The 20,814-nt window shown below is 45.1% G+C and overlaps 2 long non-coding RNA genes across 18 annotated transcripts in view; one reads left to right on the top strand and one right to left on the bottom strand.

Annotated features, from left to right (window-relative positions):
- LOC308197355 overlaps window positions 1-20,814 on the top strand; it is a 71,238-nt gene that overhangs the window by 29,669 nt on the left and 20,755 nt on the right. For 4 of the 17 annotated variants that reach the window (XR_013952856.1, XR_013952857.1, XR_013952858.1 and 1 more), the window contains exons 1-7: window positions 2,516-2,606; window positions 3,705-4,546; window positions 14,512-14,724; window positions 16,084-16,154; window positions 17,294-17,410; window positions 18,417-18,567; window positions 19,654-19,894. This is a non-coding gene — a long non-coding RNA (uncharacterized lncRNA). Of the gene's footprint in view, window positions 1-2,515; window positions 2,607-3,704; window positions 4,547-10,394; window positions 10,498-11,918; window positions 12,839-14,511; window positions 14,725-15,425; window positions 15,806-16,083; window positions 16,155-16,313; window positions 16,893-17,293; window positions 17,411-18,416; window positions 18,568-19,653; window positions 20,713-20,814 lie in introns of those variants that run through there. The other 13 variants (XR_013952860.1, XR_013952862.1, XR_013952864.1 and 10 more) reach the window with 13 other exon arrangements.
- On the bottom strand, window positions 1,001-4,454 carry LOC308197357. The gene is made up of 3 exons (XR_013952873.1): window positions 4,384-4,454; window positions 2,043-3,388; window positions 1,001-1,280 (listed from the first exon to the last, which is right to left on the bottom strand). It is a non-coding gene; the product is annotated as an uncharacterized lncRNA (long non-coding RNA).

The following is a 20,814-nucleotide window of genomic DNA, read 5'->3' on the forward strand; positions in this document are numbered from 1 at the left end:
CAAGGAGAGTTTTCAGCACCTCTCAGGTCCCTGTTGTTCTTATCAGGAGTTCCCACAGTGGGGTGAAGGAGCGGTCTGCTGGCATTACGAGGAGGGAGCACGGGGAGAAGGTTATTGGGAGAGCTCAGTGCCAGCTACCCCCCTCTCACCACAGGCACCAGCCTCAAGGAGCAGTTTTCAGCATTATACACTGTTTTTCTTCAGTAGAACTGAAAGTGCTCTCTAAATCAATTTTGTACCATCGCCGCGTTCACGCTGCGCTGGGTCATCCCGCAGAAGTGGAACCCTGATCGGGAGGGTGCTGTACCCATCACAGCACAACCTCCTCCCTCACCCATCAACAGGAGAAATGATAGAGGAAAAACAGGAAATAATGATGGAGGAAAACATTTCCAGTTAATTTCAACACAGACCTGCTGCTGCTCTTTTCTGTGCTGATGCTGTGCTATTCCTTTGGCTTCGTTCACACCCCAGTCAGACACGAAGAGAGAGCTTCCTGCACCCAGCACCCTCCTATGCACAGCACCAACCCCAGCCCGTGCAGAAAGGCCAAAGGAGATTGCTTTTTGGTTTTGATTTTTAGGTGTTCTTCTGTCTACCTCAGTCTATAAAAATATCAGAGCCTGTGTTAGCTTGGTGCATGCAGTTTTACAGCAATTTGGACCCTGGAAGAGAGCTGCTGAGTCCCTTGGCTTTGGTGCCTGTGCTTCTGCACTTTTGCAGGTTCCAGCTTAGCAGACATAATAGGGCACAGAAGGAATAATAAGACTTGTTGACCTTGAAATTTATGGTAAATCTGAGCCTAAAAGTATCTCAAGAAATGCTTGTCTGCAGTTTAAATGTTTTTAGAGCAGTGATACTCCTACTACTTGCTCTCTGCAAACATAAAGATTCACCCTTTCCTCTTAAAAAGCCACCTGGGATTCCTGGGCATGAAGTTGCCCTGATTATGAAGATTGAGGATTTTGTTAATTTCCATTTACAGCACTTTTGCCAGATAAATGTTGGATTTATAGTCTCCTGGCAGACACTGTGTAAAGGGAATAATAACCGTGTACAAACATTTTTTTTAATTTACAGCATAATGTAAATAAAATGCAAATGTGGTGGGACACCTTCAGCACAAGGCTGCTGTGTCCCCCAGCCACGAGGCTTGGTGCACATCTGGCTGGGCTCCTCGGTTTCCCTCGATGCTCTCTTCGCAGGTGCCAGTTGTCCATCGCTTTCTCTAAATTCCCAGTCCTTGTTATGAACTTGCTGCTGGTGGCTCCCGTCATCATCTGGAAAATCCAGGGGAGAAACAAGAAATACCAGAAGCCAAGAAGCTGGGGAAAGTCCTGCGAGGCAGAGGTATGGCTGGAGAATATTGGCCATTGGCATCGTGATGGCAATGACCTGACCTGTGAGAGAAGTGCTCTAGAGGCACCCACCTTTAATATTAGCAGGGTTTGTGTTGCATACGCATTGGGAAGCCACTTTAATTATTTGTCAGTCCCAGAAGCGTGTCAAAACGTGTGTGTATATATACATGTGTTTATAATCCACAATGGCTTGTTTATTTGCTCTAATTCAGCAATTCCATATCTATAAAAAAGAAAGCTTTTCAGCCTTTTTGATCAATTAGCAACAGCCCTGGGAATTTTGGCAATCAACACTTGCTGAGATTCCCAGTGTTGTAGCTAATTTGAATGTAAGTTAATGAGTTTATTACAGGAAATAACAAACTTATCCTTTTTTTTTTTTTTCTCCAAATCCTTTCATTCTTTGCTAACAGATTGTTTCATTTGTTTTGCCAATTATTTCATGAAGTTTCTCAGAATGTTGATAATCCATTCGTTAAGAATTCCTTTTGTGCTTAGGATAATATCTGATAAACTCCAAAGGAGAAGAGCGATAATTTCCTTCAGAGAAATAACTGTATCAGCGTGGATTTCCATGGAAGCATGGCTGCAACACTGCTTCCTGCCAAAGTTAAGCAACTCTGTAAATTGTTTAGGAGTGAAAAGTTATTGCTGGCAGCTGTGAGAAGGAAGGGGCCTTACCTGGCATTTGGAGTTGTGTCGGATGTGTTCCCCCACAGCAGTGGGTGAAAGCACAGCGATCTTCAGCCAGCACACAGGGGGAGCTTTCTCACTGACTGTCGAATAAGTTGTAGAGCTCTCTTTGTTGGTGTCTCTAGAGCTGGTATTCCCAGTTAAAATAAATAAATAATCCTGTAATGCTAGGTGCATTTAAAGTATAGAAAACCTCTTGAAAATGTTGGCAGCCCCTAAGACATCAAGAAATATTCTCCCTGTGTTGCTCTGAGGTACCTCAGATGCACTCAGATGCACTCGTCTTCCATGATATGTTGATGCTGAAAGAAAAGAAATGGAGCTGAGAGGACCCAGGGTTGCCCAGCTGTGGCAACCCCCTCAGCTGAAGCAGTGCTTGGAGTGGTTGGATAAATACAGATTCACCTAGACCAGCTCCCCTGGTCTCACCTTTGCTGTTTTCTTCTTTTCTTTTTAAATGAAAAGGAACGAAGCTGTTGGCAGGATCGAGGCACACCCTTGGAGGTGTGTATTGAACAGTGATCTTTCTTTTGTCACAGCTGATAGGAACAGGTGAGGAAATTTCCTTTCTCTTCTCCTTTGCTCCTGGCTGGCTTTGCTCCAAGCTAGGAGGATGTCTGAATTCATCCTTGTGCTTTCCAGCTCTTGGTGGGAATTCAAGGCCAAACGCGAGTCCTGTGCTGATGGCCAGGCAGGGGTTTTCGAGGCCTTTTTCTGCTCTCTGAAGCACAGAACTCTCTCCACAGAAAGTTCAGGCTTTGGCACAATACAAACATGGGACGATTTAAATTCTCACTTGATGTACGTGGACACAGCAAAGAGAAAATACAAAAAGTTTAGGAAAGGAGGAGAAAAAAAACTAGCAAACATCACAGGAGAATTAAGATTTGCTAGTGGGACACGTGAGAGGTGAATTATCCTCATTGGTAGCAGTTTGCAGAACAGATTCACGTGGATACGTTGGCCTTTTCTCTCTCTTTGTGGTCAAACACGGTGAAAGCAATTTCCACTGCTCTAAAACAAACAAGCTGACAAGTCTCGTAACTGGTTGCTGACACAGGAGGTATTTAGATGCTGCTGGCATACCACACGTGTCCCTGCAAAGCCCCTGCACCCGCCTGGGACTGGAGCACTGTCACTTGAAACCAAAACTGACGGCAAGAGGGGAAAGGTGGAGTTGTGAGCTGAGGGATGAGCAATGTGGGAGAAGATATCCACCCCTACGGTGCTGCCGGCCCTTGTTTATAGCTGGTTCATGCTGTGGAGGGAGTGCAGGGCATGCTGCTGTTACCATGCTGCTTAGGAAGCTGGTAGGCAGCAGTGCAGGTACAGAACTAAAAGGAGACAAAGTTTAGAAAAATAAAAGAAGTATAAACAGGGAATCGGTATGGTGAAAATAGAGCGGCCTTCATAGAGAGCCATAAACTGGGACAGCGAGCCCACGAGGGCCGGCGGGCTCTGAGGGGGTCCCTGTGCAGCCAGCACAAGTTGTGAGCCGCAGCCTGCCCCCTGCCCGTCTGCACAGCTGTCATGGGGGAAAACTGGGCTGATCCAACGGAGCTCATTCCTGACAAACTCACAGGGGCTGATTCCCCTTTCCTGGTTGGGGTGGGGGTGTTTGCAAAGGCTTTCCTTCATGTTTTGCTCCAGCGTGTGGGAAGGAGCTGCAGTTAAGCTGAGCGGTCTGAAGACAAGAAGCAAGAGCTGCGTGCTGTTACACAGACTAAGGACTAAATCCTGCAGGCCGTGTCTCGCTTCAGGCGGTGTTTCTTCTGCAGTGGCCACTCACAAAGCGGATATAGGCCACCCGCGGCAGGAAGGCGAGGGGGAGACGTGTGCTCAGTGCATACGCGCGTGTGCTGACTGTGTGATGGGCTCGCTCTGCCCCGGCACTGGGCACAGGTCCGGCTCAGGCCTTGAGCCACAGCAGGCCCCCGGGTGCCCCCCCCGAGCCGGAGAGCTTGTTAGCAGCGGGGCCGCAGGCAGAGCTCATTGCCATGAAGTCTCTCATGGGAAGTAATGAAGGAATCTGAGCTTGACTACAAATCAATCTCTATCTAATAAACATGGTGCCTCACCCCTTTCCTCTCCATAATCAAAGGAAAATTCATCTTGACACCGTTCCTCTGTTACCCACGGTGGAGCCCGACGCTGCCCCAGCCCCTTCAGCACCTGCCGTGCGCGACACAGGCCCCGGTGGTCAGCCCTCACCCCGACCACAGCCCCGGCTGTGTGACTAATTGACAAGGACACAATTAAGTGCTAAGGGGAGGGGGGCTGTGCAACTTGATTCCTAAACAAAACACCTGAATCCCAGAAGATTACTGACCAAGAAACACTGGCGTTGCACTCCTATTAATGGCGATCCGTAGCACGAGCTTCCTGAGCTCTCCAGGGACCGCAGCAGGCTGCACCCCCGTCTCCCCCAGCCTCTCAGGGCTGGCTCCTCGAGGAAGAGCTTGTCCACAGACAAACGCTGATGAGGCAGAAGGGTGAGTAATTCACCTTAAGGGGGATTTGGGAAGTGCAAGCTTGGGGTTAGAGCTCCCCCAGGACCCTGCAGTAAGTCTGGGGTGAACCTTGCCATTCTCAAATCTGGAACTAAGTCGCTGTTTGTATTGTAGCAAATTCCTTCAGATCGTTGTGTTAATTGACTAATACTCAGATACTGATTAAATGCTGTTAAGAATCACATAATCTGATCTTATTATTCCCTATAAAGGCATATAATAAATCCTTAATTACTGCTACATTAGATTTGTGTAAATCTAATTGCATGACACTCTGACTTTCCTCGCTTCATAGATATTCCTCCTGACTGTTCACATGAAATTTGAATCTTAGTGACAGACACAAGGTGGAGGAGGTAAAATCCCTGTGAAGAAGATTTAGAGTGAAAGGGATATAACTATGTTTAATGGGGTGGAGAGAAGGAAGGTTTAGGCAAAAGCTGAACTTTTGCAAAATAGAGCCTTGGGGGATGTTGTTGGAGACCTGCATTTAAAGCTGGGCAGAAAGTAACAGAGAAAAGTACTCCTAGGAAATACCTGCCCTTGGTACTGAGGCTGGAGGCTGTCCTGGGGCGTTTCCCTGTGCTGCTCTCAATCGCTTCTGGGACTTTATAACTCTCACGGGATAACGTTCTGCTGTCAAACTGGCTCCCTGCAAGCACCAGCACGCCTGGTGAAGTGTCTGATGGACATCCAGCTACATGTCACGCCGTCGTCTCATTAACGCTCAGCCTAAGGAAGCAAGCTGCATGTGGCGTGTCTGGGTGCAGCGGGGCTGTGAGCTGCTGGCGGAGCAGGGGTGATGCCGCACAGGCAGTGCACAAATGTTTTGTCCTGCCTGCCTGCGCCTTGTCAGCCTGCCAGGGTTCACAACAGCACCCGTTTCTGTTTCCTGCCCACCTCCCCGACCAGCCAGTAACCTTCATATGTTTCCAGTAGATTAAAATAGGTTGGCTTGTGCCTTTACGTCAATGAACATCAAACAATCCAGAACGTATAGCAATGCAGTGGTAAAATGCTAAGGGCGCAGGTGAAAAATGTTTATTACCTTGGAGTTTCTCTTCTGCCTTTTATTTATTGCTAAATTGAAACACTGATAGCCATATGGGATACTGTTTATTATTTTTCTGCAGTCAGCATTCTAACGCTCTACCCATATGCAATTAAGCTGAATGCCATGCTTTGCATTGAGGTTTTTATTTCTTTTAAGAACAGAAAGGAATAACTTTGTTGCTGTGCATTGTAGAATAATGTGTTTAACACCAAAACTCCAATCAATGTGATATAGATTTTGTGTTCTTCTCTCGCCGTATATTTTGTACCCACTCTGCACATGCTTCGTGTTGGCTCTATCTCTGCTCCTAACATCAGATAGAGTCATTTAAAATTCACAAAGCCACATGGGATTCACACTTGTCTGTGAATAGCTGGTTGCTATCAAAAGTATGTTCACGGTGAAACATTTATTTATTTATTTAGAAGTGTTTTTCTGAAGATGCCAGAAACCGTTAGTGCCTGTTATTGTGTGATAGCACACAATTCTATAAGCACTGCTGCCTTAAAGACACTGCAGCCTGTCTGTCTTTGTGCTTGTGCCTTGATTTTATTCAAATGTCTTTATTACAAATACTTTCAAATGTCAGTGGCTGCCCTTAGTCATCTGTCTCAGCTGTCAAGTCAAGAGTTTAGAGGCTCCAGCTGCAGGACACTTGGGGTGTGGAAATAAAGTCTCTCAATAAAAGGGAACTGGGGAGAGCAAGGAAGCTGGTAACCGCAGAGTCTGAGCCACGTGGGTGTGCAGTTACACTCACTGCAGGTGCCTGCTTCAGTTTAGATCTGTCCCCAAACTGGGGAAAGAGCAAAACTGGGATGAACAAAAATAAATGGCCCAGCGTTACTGAAAACAATACTTGGTCAATTACCATAAAGCCTGTTTCCTGTTGGAAAATAACATAATTAGTGGTATTTGGAACTTAAAAACTCTTCCTTGGTAGTTATTAAATTCCATGACATTTCAGCCTGATTAACTTTTTAACGGATAGAGCTTGAGGCTGTTACAGGGAGACTTCTGACGTGGATGGGATATCTGATGACCTACCGCAATGACAGTTTCAGTTATTCAAACCAAAGAAAATGTATTATAAAACCTCCTTAGTGAAAGGAAAATGATTAACTTATTGTCTGATCCTGTTTTAACGCTGGCTGAGCTGAAGGGCTGCAGTGTGGGAGGAGGCATCCTCCTGCCCCAGCAGGTGGAGGGAGAACAGTGAGAGGTTTCACAGCTCAGCTCTACCTTTGCCTCGATGATGACATCCTGCAGGAGTTACTTGTGCCTTTTGTATTGCGTATATATTTAAATTTTTATATTTACGTATATATTTATATTTATATTTACTATTCTGTTCTTGAGAGCCCTCGCTTACAAAATCTGGCTTTGTCTAACCTTAAAGTGAAACAAACCCAAAGAAATAATGCTGTGAACAAGCTGAAACTGACTGAGCTATTGAATGACGATCAGAGAGGTTTAAATTCATTTTGAGATGCTCTATGCTTCAAACTACTGAAAGTGAATATACTTAAGGATTAATAGAATTTGCTTTTGTCTTTCTTAAAGAAGGAAAAAAAAAGGCCACTTAAATCAGTATTGTGCTTGTTATGCATATGAAGACACAAAGGTTACGAAAATATGGCACAATCTCTTCAATTCTTAGATTTAATTAACACATGCCTCTGAGGAACAAAGCAAAAGGGATTCTCACAATAATTGATAAACTTTGTTCCGTATTTTGAAGGTGTGAAACAACATTGGTAATAAATGACTACTTAATAGCACAAAATGTCAGGAGAGGAGAATTTGAAATCAGTTTGGAGGATAAAGGGAGAACCTGAAGAAAGTGGGTATGTCATAAGTCATCCTTATGAAAGGATTTTCTTTTAAAATAATGAGTATTTGAAGAAATCTGTAGAAAAGATGGATGGGTGAATTGCTGTTTTTCTCAGTAAGTTTTTTTTTTTTTTAATAAAAAAGTTCTATTCCAAACCTATTTGGCCAAAGTGGTGTGTGAGTTCTGTAGGTTACTGGAGATGGTAAAAGTACGGATGGAGCGAACCTAATGGGACAGTACTGGATGATGCTTTGGATATTTGGGGGAAAAGAAGAGTGACTTGGGATCTGTCATACAAAAATCTTCCCAATTCATTAACCTGGTGTATAGTTACATCAGCAATTAGACACTGTGCTATCAGAACATCAGGAAGTCCCTTGTGGTGCCCCAGCGGGTGGTGTCCCTTCCTGTATAAAAAGCATTGTCATGCTGTGGGTACCCCAGGGAGCAAAGCAAGAATCAGGAGATTTTCAGAATCCTTTTTCTTGGAGTTATTTTTCTTAAAGAAGTAAGAAGAAATTGAGCAGACAGGCAGGAATCTTTCTGAACAGCCCTACCACCAGTATCTCCAGAGAATTTCAAAAAATAAATTTCCATGCTTTAAAGCACATCCCAGGTATGTCTGCGTCCTTTCTAACCTTGAGAGTCCTTTCCCCAGTTTGATTCACGATAAGTTTTTAATTGGAAAGAAGTGCGTGGCAAGGCATTTTTGTAGCTATTCTGACTCCTTTCTCAGCCGGGAGACTTGCCAGTTTTGTAGGGTGCTCCAAAAGTCTCCTTAACCACTTAGTAATTGTTTTCTGCTGGAAATGGGGATACAGGTGTAACCATTTCTTTTAATCAAAGCTGAAGAAAATGACTGCTGTCCATTTAAAACATGAAATGTTCAGATTAGCTCCCCCTGGAGCCCACTTTTTGGCTCCAATCAGGACTGAGTTCTTCCCCAAGAAATACAGCTTTAGAGAGCCCAAGGTTTTGCCATCAGAAGTGTTGGGTCATCCTGGGGGCAGAGGTGAGCTACGTGCGAGTCCCCGTGTTGAACTGAAGCTTTCTGTGGCTGCGTGGTCCTCGTGCTGCATCCCCAGAGGCCACCAAGAGCTCCTGCACCTTCACTGTCCCCGCAAGCAGCAAGCACGCACCAGGTGTTATTGTGTGCTTTCTCTTTGAATTAATAAATAAATAAATAAAAATTTCTCTTCTGGTTCTCTTCTGGCAACTATTTTTTTTTTTAACATTTGAAATGATCGTTTCTCACTATCAACACCTTATTGCCAGTCTGAACTGTTGAGAGAGAATCTAGCAATTGTGTGCTAATTACTCTTATTGCTGCAATATCTCAGATAAATGCTGAAGAGTTGGAAGATAATTAGTATTTAACCAATTAAGATTGTTACAAGTTCAGGAACACAGCTCTTGGATGTTTTTTCCCTGGCAAATTCAGAGGGAATGCAGTAATTTAACAGCATTTTCAGAACTAATCGGAAGAGATGGTCAAAGAGAATTTTTTATTTTAACAGCAGCTGCGGGATTTCACCTTTCCCTCCCAGCTGCCTCCCAAGCTACCTCCAGCCTCTCATTAGACATTGTTAGATTACAGTTGTTGGATTACGGTCTGACCTCAGGTAAACCCACAGTTTTTGTTTCCCCGTCTGGGTAATGTGGAAAAGCAGAAATATTGGTCTGTGAATTATGATAAAGACCAATGTGGTTTTCCTTCCTCTTTTCTTGCAGATTGCAGCCACGTCCCAGTGGAGCGTTCCCAGAACTGCTGTGGTGCCTTGCACTGGGTCCTCCACAATAACGTTTAAGCAGTGCTTGCCTTTCTGGTTAGCAAATCATTCCCGAGTGTCTGAGGGGGAAAAATCCACCTTAGTGCCTGAGCAATCTTGCTTATGTGCCCGCAGGGAGGGCTCCTGGGCTGTGAGAGGTCTAAAATAGGCTAACATTTGTGCTGATTGCCAATTAATGTGTTCATTGCTGCTAATTTTTTATGCAAATTACATCAACTTTGAGTGAATGTTAACCTTATCTAGTAGTCATTTCTTGCCCTTGGCACAGCTGCTGACCACGAGGGTTACCTGGACGGTGTCTTTCTGAGATGTGAGGGAGCGATGTGCTGACTTAGTCGCGGCATGTCGGGGCCTGCTGGAAGCGAGAGGTTCTCGTCCTCGTGTGACGTGAACCGGCCCCGTGTCACAGCATCACAGAAGTGTTAACGTCCTCAGAAGGAGCATCCGAGGGGCAGCCTGGTGCCGGCCTGGTGGGCGGCCTCAGTGCAGCCCTGCCTTACCTTGGTTGGTGCTGGAGGAGGGGAAGCAACTCTGCTTATAAACGAGCCTGGGGAAAATTTAATAACCCTATTTATGAAAATATAAACGTTGATTTTAAAAACGTATCCTGGAATAAACGGCCCAAGAGAAGTTATAGATGAATTCACGGCCAAATCTGTCAAGCTGCTCTCACTGTGGTTCCGCACCCATAGCTGTCCTGGCTGAAGGACTGCGTGCTGACCCTAGGGTGGGGGCTTTTGCTTTACCTGTTGGTTAATTGCCTCGGTTCTGCAGAAACCGCACCGGTTGCTCTCTCACGAGAGCGAACTGCTCTTTCATCTCCTGTTCCGCTTGCCGTAAACTCCTTTTGTACATGTGAGCTGAGAGAGACTGCTCTAATTAAGATATGCCAGAGCAAAGTTAATTTTCAGAGTTTCTTCCAGATGCCAACGGGAACACAGTGCAATCGTTCTATAGCTGAGGTAATTGGCTTCTGCTCAATGTGAAGCTTGCCTACAGCCAGTCAAATGCACCTATGCCAGCAGTGAGCAAACTGGTCACAAATATTACCAATAATTCTTGAATTAAATAATGCTGAGTATGTTAACGTCTACAGTCCTGTTGCTCTGGCTAAGAGGAAAGGAGATGCCGATTTCACTGTTTTTTTTTTTTCAGTAGGATAAACAAGTTGTAAATGATTTGTGAATTTGAAAAAACAAGGCGTTCAGCATGTTCTTCAAGTCAGCTGTTTGTCTACATTTATTTACTCTCTTTTTATGTGAGTATTTTATTCCTTTGATTTTTTTTTTTGTTGGTTGGGGTAGTTTTGCCAGGCCATGGCCAAGCAGCACAGGGTCCCTGGTGTCAAACGCAGCCTAATGGGGAAAATTGCAAAAAACTCATTTTACAGTTTGGAGAACTGTGGGGTACGTTGGCAGTTGAGGTCATCTAATGGAAATGTTTAAGAATTTTTTCTTTCTTTATGCAGGTTTTAAAAATTTTAAATATAATTTTGAAATCACAAGTTTTCTTTAACTGGTATTGATTTCGAAGCATTTCATGGACGATGTTCACAACACAGAGAGGCTGTCAGATGCACGCACCGCCTCGCAGGGAGATTGCAGTGGATAAAAGAGAATTCTGAGGAGAGAAGCTGGAAAATACATAGAATATACATGGATTTTCCCTGGTCCTGTCAGGGCACTGATTGTTTTTCTCATTATGTTATTTCCATGAATTTCATAGATGCTGGCAAAGCTGATCCTCTAGCCAGGGTGGACAAGTGCACGATTTAGGAGATTTGCTCTTGCCCCAAGGGATAAATGTGAAAGCTTTTTCTGAGAGCATAGTGGTTGTGGGGGAGCGCTGAGCAGGCGTGATGCACCAGGAGGCGTAACGCACCGAGCCTGCCCCTCCAAGGAGTTAGTAGGGAGCCAGGCCAAACCCTGGGTGGACCCCGAAGTGTTGGCAGGAGAAGAGGGGTCCCCACACTGGTGTGCGTCTCCTGCCACGCTTCGGGCTCCCACACCCCACCTAGAGGAGCTGCTGCTGCATTCGAGGAGTCCGGCTCTGCCTGCGCAGGCGGGCGACAGAGAGGAGAAGCCCTGCTGCATGGGTGGTGCACAAGCAGCTCTGCCTCGTAAGCAGGAGACAGATGCAGCTATAAATTTTGTAGGCGAGCAGAAGAACTCTGACAAGCTCTTTGTAGGTAAAATTTGCCAGAGAGGGATTTTTTTGGAAAAAAAAAAAAAAAGTACTCCAGCTTTTGTTCATATATGCTTTCTGAGTGACCTGTATTAATTTTTCCTATAATGTTAAATAATTAATACTTAGTGTGAAGGCTAGAATTACAGACTGCAAGCTTCAAGCATCAATGTAATCTGAAATCAACCCTCTGATATTTATCCAGCATTTATTTCTGCCTTTAGCATTCAAGAGATGCAGTAGATAATTCAGAAGAATATATGATCAAATGCAGCTTTTGAGCAGGGAGGACAGGCAGCGATAACAACTCTGCCGCTGAAATAACCTTTCGTGATTTCTTTCCCAGGCTGTTGTCTGCCTTTTCCTTTAACTCTGCTTTTAATTTGACTCTGAGCTATAAAATACCAGCCTCGTACGCTTTACATTTGTACAGAAATCCTCCTCTTCAAAGTGTTACAGAAACCTTAATTAATCCATTCTTGCTATGTGCCACAGCACAGAAGCAGCCTGGCCCTGCTTTAGAGACAAGAACTGGAAGAGCAGAAACCGAGGCCTTGGTCCTGTGAGCCCTGAGCTGCTGTGGTGATTTACGCCCCATAAACATGCCAGCTGCCGTGAGTTTTGTTTTCCAGCACCCAGCTCACGTTGCGCACTGGGTGGGCAACTGATGCGCTTGTGGTGAGGATGCTCCAGCATTGAATGTGGCAACAAAAGAGGAGCAAAATCTGTTGTGTTTGGGACCCAGCAGCAACCTCGGGCTTGTTCAGAGCCTGGGCGAAGCTGGGCCCGCAGTCTGCATCTCACCAAGAGTGTTTTCCGTGGGTTTAATCTGCTGAGAGCTCAGTACCTGCATGTGCATCTCGCAGGGCAAGGCGAGGAAGCGTAGCCCGGCCCTTGGCACGTGGTGCACAGGCTATCACCTTCGTGGTGTGGTGGCTGCTGGACTGGGTTAGAACCTGAGATTTCAGCTTTTTTTTTTTTTTTTAAGGTTGAAAGGTGAGCAGGTACACCCAGGCGCTATTTGCAAAAAAAGCATCAGCCTTCACAAAGGGGACGCTTCTGCGAGGCTCTCTGTCAGGAAGGTGCTCGCGCTTTCCAGGCGCTGTCACAGGGAGGGATGTCACAGACGTCGCGTTTCTGACACGCGCTTCTGCAACGTGCCAATAGTAGACAGAGGTGCTCTGTCAAAACCAAATCCTCATCAGGACTGCAGTAATCTTCCCACAACCTCTCCGTCTCGTTTGCTGGGATGTCACTGGGGCACGCTGGCAGGTGGCTGTCACGCTGAGGAGCTCCAGCCCCTGGGACGCCCGGCGCTGCTGCTCCTGTTCCCGTGCGTCAGAGCATTAGGATTTGATATGGCATCCCAATAGCCCAGCAGGAAGGCACGTCAGCAGGACTCGTTAAAGTGCCAGGTAAGAAAAGGAGAGCAATGATACCAGGAGCGTGAGAGGTATGTTAAGAGTGGAAGGAAAATGTGCATTATTTACCTGTTAATCCTTAAGTGAAGAAAGAGCAGAATGGAAAGTGCTTTTCACCTAACAGGACAAGACATATCCTCCTCTCTGGAACATAACTTTTTTTCCCTCATTCCTTTCCTGGACATTTCTAGCCTGTTTTATGACAGTGATTCAGGAAAGCACATACTCACGGGCTGCCCTAACCGTGGGTTTAAAATTAAACCAAGTGGCGAAGCAGAGTCAGTGTGTTCCAGAACAATTTTAGACACCACATATAACCCTTTCCAAGTATTTTCTTGAGGGTTTGTTCCTGCGGCTACCTGAGGGACGCTATTTTTTGTATGAGGAAATAAAATCACAATGCTAAAAATGACTGCACATCAGAGCTGTTGGAATCACCGCGGGTGAAGTTCATGTCCGCAGTTACTCACCTGTCATTTCCAAGGCCTTGCAAGTTTGGTACAAAATTCATCGCTACTAGGAAGCTTTAAAATCTCAGTCCAAACAAATTTCTTTGCTATATAAATTAGAAGTAAAAGGAAATTATATTGTGAAGGTGCCAGAACTGTTGGAAAGTGACTATTTCAAAGAGCGATTTCATCAACTTAATTTGACCATGCGCGAACGCCGTGGGGATGTGGTACTCCACACCGAGCTGTTAGCACGCAGAACAGGAATGTAAACTGCTTATGTCTGCCATTGACAGATGGTTCATTTCATAGAATATCATCAGGAAGTGTATTAAAAAAGAAAGAGAGAGAGAAAGAAACCCAGAAGGTTTCTCAAGGGGCTATAACCTGGAGTTTCAGAGGCCGTGAATCTATGTAGGATGATCAAAACTACAATCACTAATTCACACTTCTCTCTGATCTCAGGGCTTGAAATGAGCTGCGCCTGTTTTACTTGTGACTCTTTCCCTCTCTGTATGTTGCCAGCGTTATTATTTACACTGCTTTGATGCATTTAAATTATTACTCATATGCAAGAGCGAACATTTCCTCTGGTGGAGAGGCTGGGAAGGGTCGAGGTGGTGATGCAGCGTTGTGCTGTGAACAAGGGGCCCGTGCTGCCCAACACAGACAGCGCGGCACTGAGCGGGGCCTGGAACACCGGGGCTGCAAAAACACCCCTGCTGCAGCAGCGCTGGCACGTGTTCTCAAGGCGTTACAAGATTTGGTTTCTTTTATTGTACGTTGGAACTCTGGCATTTCTGAGTCTGGACAATGCTGGTATACGCTCAATTTTTGATGAACGTCGTGGTCCCAGCCCTGTGTCTAAAAGGCATTTTTTTTTTCAGTGTTGATGTGGTAAACTTGTTAACTAATGGGCTTGGTACAAGCCTAATAATTTGAGACATCTTATCCCAGGCATACCATCCTTCTATTGAACATTTAGTGTGTTAATAGTGCTGGGGAGACCGATCAGAAACAATCAGGAGGGGAAAACTGAAAGCTCGAATAGGAGGAACTGGAGAGGGTTTCTGGGTGGGACAAAAGCCCTTGAGAGTTCGAATAGTGCAGAAGAAAGCTGGCTCTGCAGGGTCTCCTGGGGGAGCCAACGGAAACAGCAACTCTTCCTGTGCGGAGGGATGTCTTAATCCCATGATTCTTATTTTTTCTCCCATACAGAAGCTGGTTTGATTTACTAGCAGAGCCAACAGAATTGCTGCGCGTGAACTCTGCAGAGACTGAAAGGGAGAGATGAGCCTTGGAAAGGTCATCCACCAAAGTGGTCTGCGACATCAAAAAATTGAAAATTAGTGTGTAGCTGCAGCTAATGGACCTTAATACATCTTGAATTGTCCTACCGGGAGCAGGAAACAGTTGCAGAGGATGGATGAGGTATTAATATTTGCACTAGCCTTTAATTCTTACCGATGCAGTCTCAAGAAAATGTGTGGTTAAAAGTTTTCCCCTCACAGACAGAGCTGGCAGAGAAAAGCCAGCACTGAAGTAAGCAACAGATAAAGTACTCAGACAATGTTTTCTTAACTTTTCTTTTTTCTTTTTAACATCGGTTATGTGGAAACCTTTTCATTTGAGGTATCACATAGATGCAGATAATTTCTGTAAGCATTTTGTCAAAACTCAGAGCCAACAGGTGGTTTAAACCTGTCCGTCCAAATTTCCCACTCCATTTATAACTGAGTTACAAAAAATAATTTTTTTTATTAGCTAGAACAGTGCCCTTTAATTAACTAGTTAATTAGTGCCCCTTAATAAACTCTGTGGCCCTTCCACACCTCAGGGCTGATCAGGCACGGCTGCACGGAACTGAGACATTCGCTTCTGCCAGGGACTGAACTACCTGATGAATGACTGCAGCCACAGCTCTAGACAAAGTTGTTTCTGATGCATGTATGGGTGAACTCAGAAGCGTGTCCTTAGTTTACAGGAAGAGAGTCTTGAAAACAAAAAGATATTCCAAAGTTTTTCATCACTGCCCTGGCACAAACTTCTTCAATTGCCATGTGTGCTTATATTTTTCTGCTAGCAGGAGTCCAGGACCTCACCCAATATTTATTTTTTTTTGCTTCTAAAAGATCTTTAGGACTCCATGCTACAAAACTTCAGTTCCAAAGCCAAGAAATGAATGTTAACTTTGCAAATGTGAGCTGTGGAGAACAACAACCAGCCAGGGGGCTGCACCAAGCCAACCAGCGATGTCAGGAACAACCATGAGCAGCTCCTGAGCTTGCTGAAATCCCAGGAGCGGAGCAGGGATGTTTCAGCTGCTGCTGCAATCAGCGGTTATTAATGCTGGCTGCCAGAGGCAAAAGTGGTCATGGTGGTAGGCTCAAGATAGAAAAGCACAGAAGAGATACTCTTTTTATAGTTTGTTTTTTTTTTCTCTACTGCAATGGAAAAAAAAACCAACATCGCAAATTGATATTCTGATTAAACTGGAGGACACCTGCCTCTGGTAATGATGGAATTAAGCAAATTATCCTTTTATTGCACCATTCTCAAGTTTTTATATAATTCTCCTCCCGTCTTTGTCATTGCAGTATCTAAAAACCTTTCCTTCAAACGGTGTCACTGATTGCTTTTGTAGGTTTGTTTCTTTCCTTCTTTATAGAGGGAAAGGTATAAGTAGTAAGTGGTTTGGTTTTCTCTTCAGGTTTTTAAATAAGGCCTAATTATTAACTAAGTATTTTGAAGGGAAAAAAATAGTTAAAAGACTGTATAAATTGTATACAGAGTGAAGATCCAGTCTGGTCATGGCGATGGAGGTTGGGTCAAGTTCTTCACATTTAGTGCGTTGTCTCCAGGTAAGGAGAACTTAAAGGAAGAATTGCTATTGGGGAGCACCAGGCATAGTTTTTTTCTGGTTAACAACCTCTTACGGACCACAGATTGCCTCCGTGTGAGGTGGAAAACCGTGTCTGAAATCTGGTATAGGCTATCTTTATTTCTGTTTCATGGTACAGGTCTTCCCAGCTCCAGCTGGAACAGCTGTTATGTCATTAGGTGGTGCCAGTCGCGTCAGCAGCCTGGTTTGCTCGTCCGCGTTTGTGTTCTGGCTCAGCTGCCTGCGGACCTCCTTGATGAACAGCAGACTTTCAGCACATACAAATGGCCAGCCGTTATGCTCCCTTTAAATGGCTTTCAGATAAATACAAAGGGAGGAGATAAATGATTTAACAATAAAATATTTGCCCATTTTTAAAGTTACCCAAAGTTCCAGGGAACTTCAGTGTAGTGGAAAGAACGCCCAAGGAAAGCTCGCTTCGCAGAAACCATCACTTCTTGGAAGCTAAGCTCTCAAAACAGTTTCATATAATATTAAATGTGTTGGAGGAAATTCGGACGCTTGGGTCGATGAGGTGGGGTGGTGGAGCTGGAGCAGCCCTGAGCTCCCTGTGTGGGGGCTGCCCTGCCTGGAGCCACGGGCTGGGCCCCAAAGCCCCCAGGTCCCTTCCAGCCCGACCTGGTTTATGATTCAGCGCCCCAGAGTTGTGACAGTGCTGAATCTCGGTGTTCAAATGTGCTAATTAGATTCAGAAAATGTACGTGTTGTTTCAGGTTGTCACACTGCTGATATCTGAGAAATAAGAGTGGCTCCCAGCGAGCCTGATGCACGCGGGTTTACACCCTCAGGGAGAAAATGGGCTATTTTGTTAGCAACGCAGCAGAGCATTTTCCTGTATAAATAATACAATATTGAGATTTTGCTATATATAAATGTCTTTTGGGGTATGGTTTTGGTGTCTTTTTGGGAGGGGCAATATGTTCCTGCTGAATTTTTTTTTTTCCTACTGCTTTTTACACATCACACATAAGAATTCCTGCTTCAGGTGATGTGCATTGAGTTTGAAATGCCTTGACAACAGATAATGGGAAATTCAGGAAATAATCGCTTTCTTTTGATACCCCCTCTTCTTCATTTCCCCACCTCCCCCCCAAAAAGCAGGAAAGGCTTGGTGAGAATAACGCAGACCGTGCCCATGGAGCCTGGAGGAGCAGCAGAGAACGCAGAGAAGAGACCTCTGAATGCTTTTGCTGTTTTCCGTAGGGATGCCCTCAGGTATGTAACTGAGCCTGAGCAGTTCCCTGTGATCCTGTTGCCAAGTTTTCTTCTCCTCTCCTGCATTAATTTCTACGTTAATTACTGCATTAATTAGTGCATTGATTACTGCACAGTGGTGTTGGTCCGTGTGATGAAGCTGAGAGTTCTGGGTTTGGTGCTGGGTAGCGCATGTACGGGTGTGTGCCTGTGGGGGTGCCTGGACCATGAGGATGGTTGTACGTGAGCGGGTGTGTGCATGCACATATAGACGTGAGCATTTGCACACATGCGTGTGCACGTACATACATACCTTCTCTACACGATGGTATTGCTGTGAATTTTTATCAGCTTGAAAGAAACCCAAGAAATAACAAATTATTCTGACTTTGTAACCTGGGTCATAAGGCTTAAAACACGTCATCACTGGGTCTTCGCCCAGTTTTCCTGTGATTTCTGTGCTGGTAAAGCCTGGCTGGTGCCCTGGCTCACCAGGAGGGAGGGAACGTGGCAGAGCCATCCTGAGCCATGGCTGGTAGCGGTGCTCGCCCCGTGAGCGCACTGGGAGCGCCCGGTTCAGCAGGGCTCTGCTGCACGAGGCAGCTCCAGCAGCACGAGTGGTTGCGCTGGGGCTCCCCGGTGGTACTTACGCCTTGATGGAGGGTGGCTGGTGCTTAAACACGGGGTGAAATAGGGGCTGACACAGCAAGCACTGCCGCTCTGCGAGGGCAGCAGCTGTTCTTTAAAAAGTGCCCTGAGGTAAGTGAAAGGATTTCTCATGGGCCTTTTGCCGTTTGTATGATTCCAGTGAATAAAACGCCAAAATGACGATAAAGATTTTCCTCCCTTAGGTGATGGTTTACATCAGTTGCTCTAATAGCCAAGCATTAATTTTATACATCGCTTTTACTAAACTCATTTTCTCTGAAGTGATATTTTCAGTGCATCCCTTTAATACATAGTATGTTCTGATTATGTCATTTTTTGTTTGTTGTTTTTTTATGTTTTTTTTCTTTTTCTATCACAGAAACGGCCTTTATTTTCTCTAAATGACGGGATGATTTTCCTGTCTGTGAAGATTGAGGACCAGAAGTGCTGTGTACTGCAGTCCCGTCCTTATCCGCGGGCCAGACATCATAGCAGTCTGTCGTATCGCTCTGCTGAGCCTGGACGCGGAGGTAATTCACTGAATATTATGGCCGAGTCCTGGGGTCTGCCGAGCAGAGGTTAAGTTTGCTATGTGGTGATAAACCGTGCGCTGCGGCTGCCTAGCAGACTGACTGCTCTGTCTTCTGGAGCTGGGGAAAGTCAACTTTGGTCTGCTTGGTACTCACCAACATACTCAAAGCGTAGTCTCCAGACCATTTTCTGTCATGCAGCCCTTCCGAAGCACTCTGAGCTGACTTTGCTCCCCGCTGTGAGAGCCGTGCACCCCGGCCAGCGAGGTGCCTCTGGGTCCCTGCGGTCCTCTCCCAGACCTCCTCCCTGGGGACTGAGCAGTGGGACAAGAGGAGCACCCAAAAATGCGTCAGGGAGGGTACTAGCGTTAGCGTTATTAGCCAGGAGGTGTCTCCTGCTAGGATAAATGCCTCCGTCATATGAGTTATTTCATATAACACATACGTACGTATATATTTGACAGCAACAGCAACGGCAGAGGTGTGGGCAGAGCAGCGCAGTGCTCTTGCAGAAAGGGACAGGCTTTTCAGACAACCTTGTCTCCTGAAAAGGTGTGCAAAAACATTTCTATAGCAAACTGCTTTTTGTCTTGAGAACATTTCACTATATCAAGTGCTTCACCACTGCAAGGTTCAGTGACTGTCAGGGATATTTACAACCTGCGAACGAGGAAACCATCACAGAGGTAAGGTGGGAAAAAGTACAGATACATAAATTTAGCTAGCACACATCTGACCGACTACAGGTGCAGCTGCAAAGCACACTCCTCGGAAATAATAATAAAAAATAATAAAAAAAATACGGGTAGCATTAATCTCTCATGATGAATGTGGTGACATCACCTTTCTAACACAATTGCTTTTTATTTCTCTTTAAGAGACTTTGGCTTGGCTGCCGATAGGAAAAATGAGATTTTTATGAAGAAGACTGAAGAATGCTGTGATTAATCTTGGGGCAAATCTCAGACTTTTCTGAAGTTTCTATTAAGCAGGATGCTAATTTTATCATTTCCACTCTTTTCCACATTTTCCTCTAGGATATATTCAGAAATTCTGAGTGTTAAACCAATCCTTTGATTTTTCCAGCTAAAGGGAACAAACTGAACAGCCCGTGATGGATTGACTTCTATTAGATTCTTCAGGCATCACCATCAGTGTGAACTCCATTTAAATAACACCGTCAGAGACTTAATTTATTATATAATTGATAAGAAATATCACCTACGAAGCCTAGACAATGAAAGTGACTTCCACAGGAAATATTTTGCTAAGAGACAGCAACATGGGAATGCACTGGAGGCAGAAAATTGAGTTATGGAATAAATAGGTAAAAAATAATTCTTCGCATATAACAAACTTCTATTTATTTATTGTTGTATGAAATTTGGGAGGGCCTGGCATTACTTATTTGTAGACGACAATAAAATAGGAGAAGGGGAGTTAAGCAGAAGGGGCTGGAGATGGCTATTAAAAAGGGAGGTGGAAGCCAAAGGGGGGAGAGAAAATTGCCAGGAGGAGCAGGAGAAATTAAGAGGCGAAGAAACAGGTGGGAAGGCAGCGTCTGGGAAAAAGGGGGAAGAGTGAGCAGGAGGCAAGGGCAATCCTGAGCTCTGGGGGTATCCTGCTGTAGGAGAAGCTGGAAAATATCTCCTGCTGGGCTCTTAGAGATGAATTGCCTGCCTGGGAGCAGACCAAGCGCTGTCAGGGATGCCTTTGTGCCACCACAAACGGTTTCTGTTGCAGTGGAGGGTCGTTTGCATTTCTCTCCTATGCATATTTTGAAGAGTTCTTGATCATCCAATAAATACTGCTGTCTGTAGCATTTCTGCTGAGTGCACGATGGTTCCTCGCTTCTGTACGTGCTTCGTGAATGGAACCAACCTGTTGCTAGATGAATTTCTGTCTCGTGGGTGCTGTGACCAGGGAGAGGGGTTTGGTTTACCAGCTGCCCCTTTGGAATTTGTCCTTTGCCATAATGCCTCGGTATCACCACTTGGATAACAGAAATTAAGGCAAAACCCTAAAATGGGGAAAAGAAAGGGGAAAAAAATCATCAAACCCTTGACAAGTTGCCAGGGCAAGATCAGGAAGATGATCATCTAAGCTAGGAAAGAGCCAGCACCTATGGGGAAGGACACTGAAGGGTGAGAAGTGGGTAGGAGTGGGGTGCTGGAACAGCATAAGGTCCAACATCTCATGATTAACTCGTTAACTATAAACAAAATAACATTTCAAGTTTCCTCCACG

This window comes from Anser brachyrhynchus (assembly GCF_964034855.1).
Source record: "Anser brachyrhynchus genome assembly, chromosome: 6".
In the NCBI taxonomy this organism is placed as follows: domain Eukaryota; kingdom Metazoa; phylum Chordata; class Aves; order Anseriformes; family Anatidae; genus Anser; species Anser brachyrhynchus.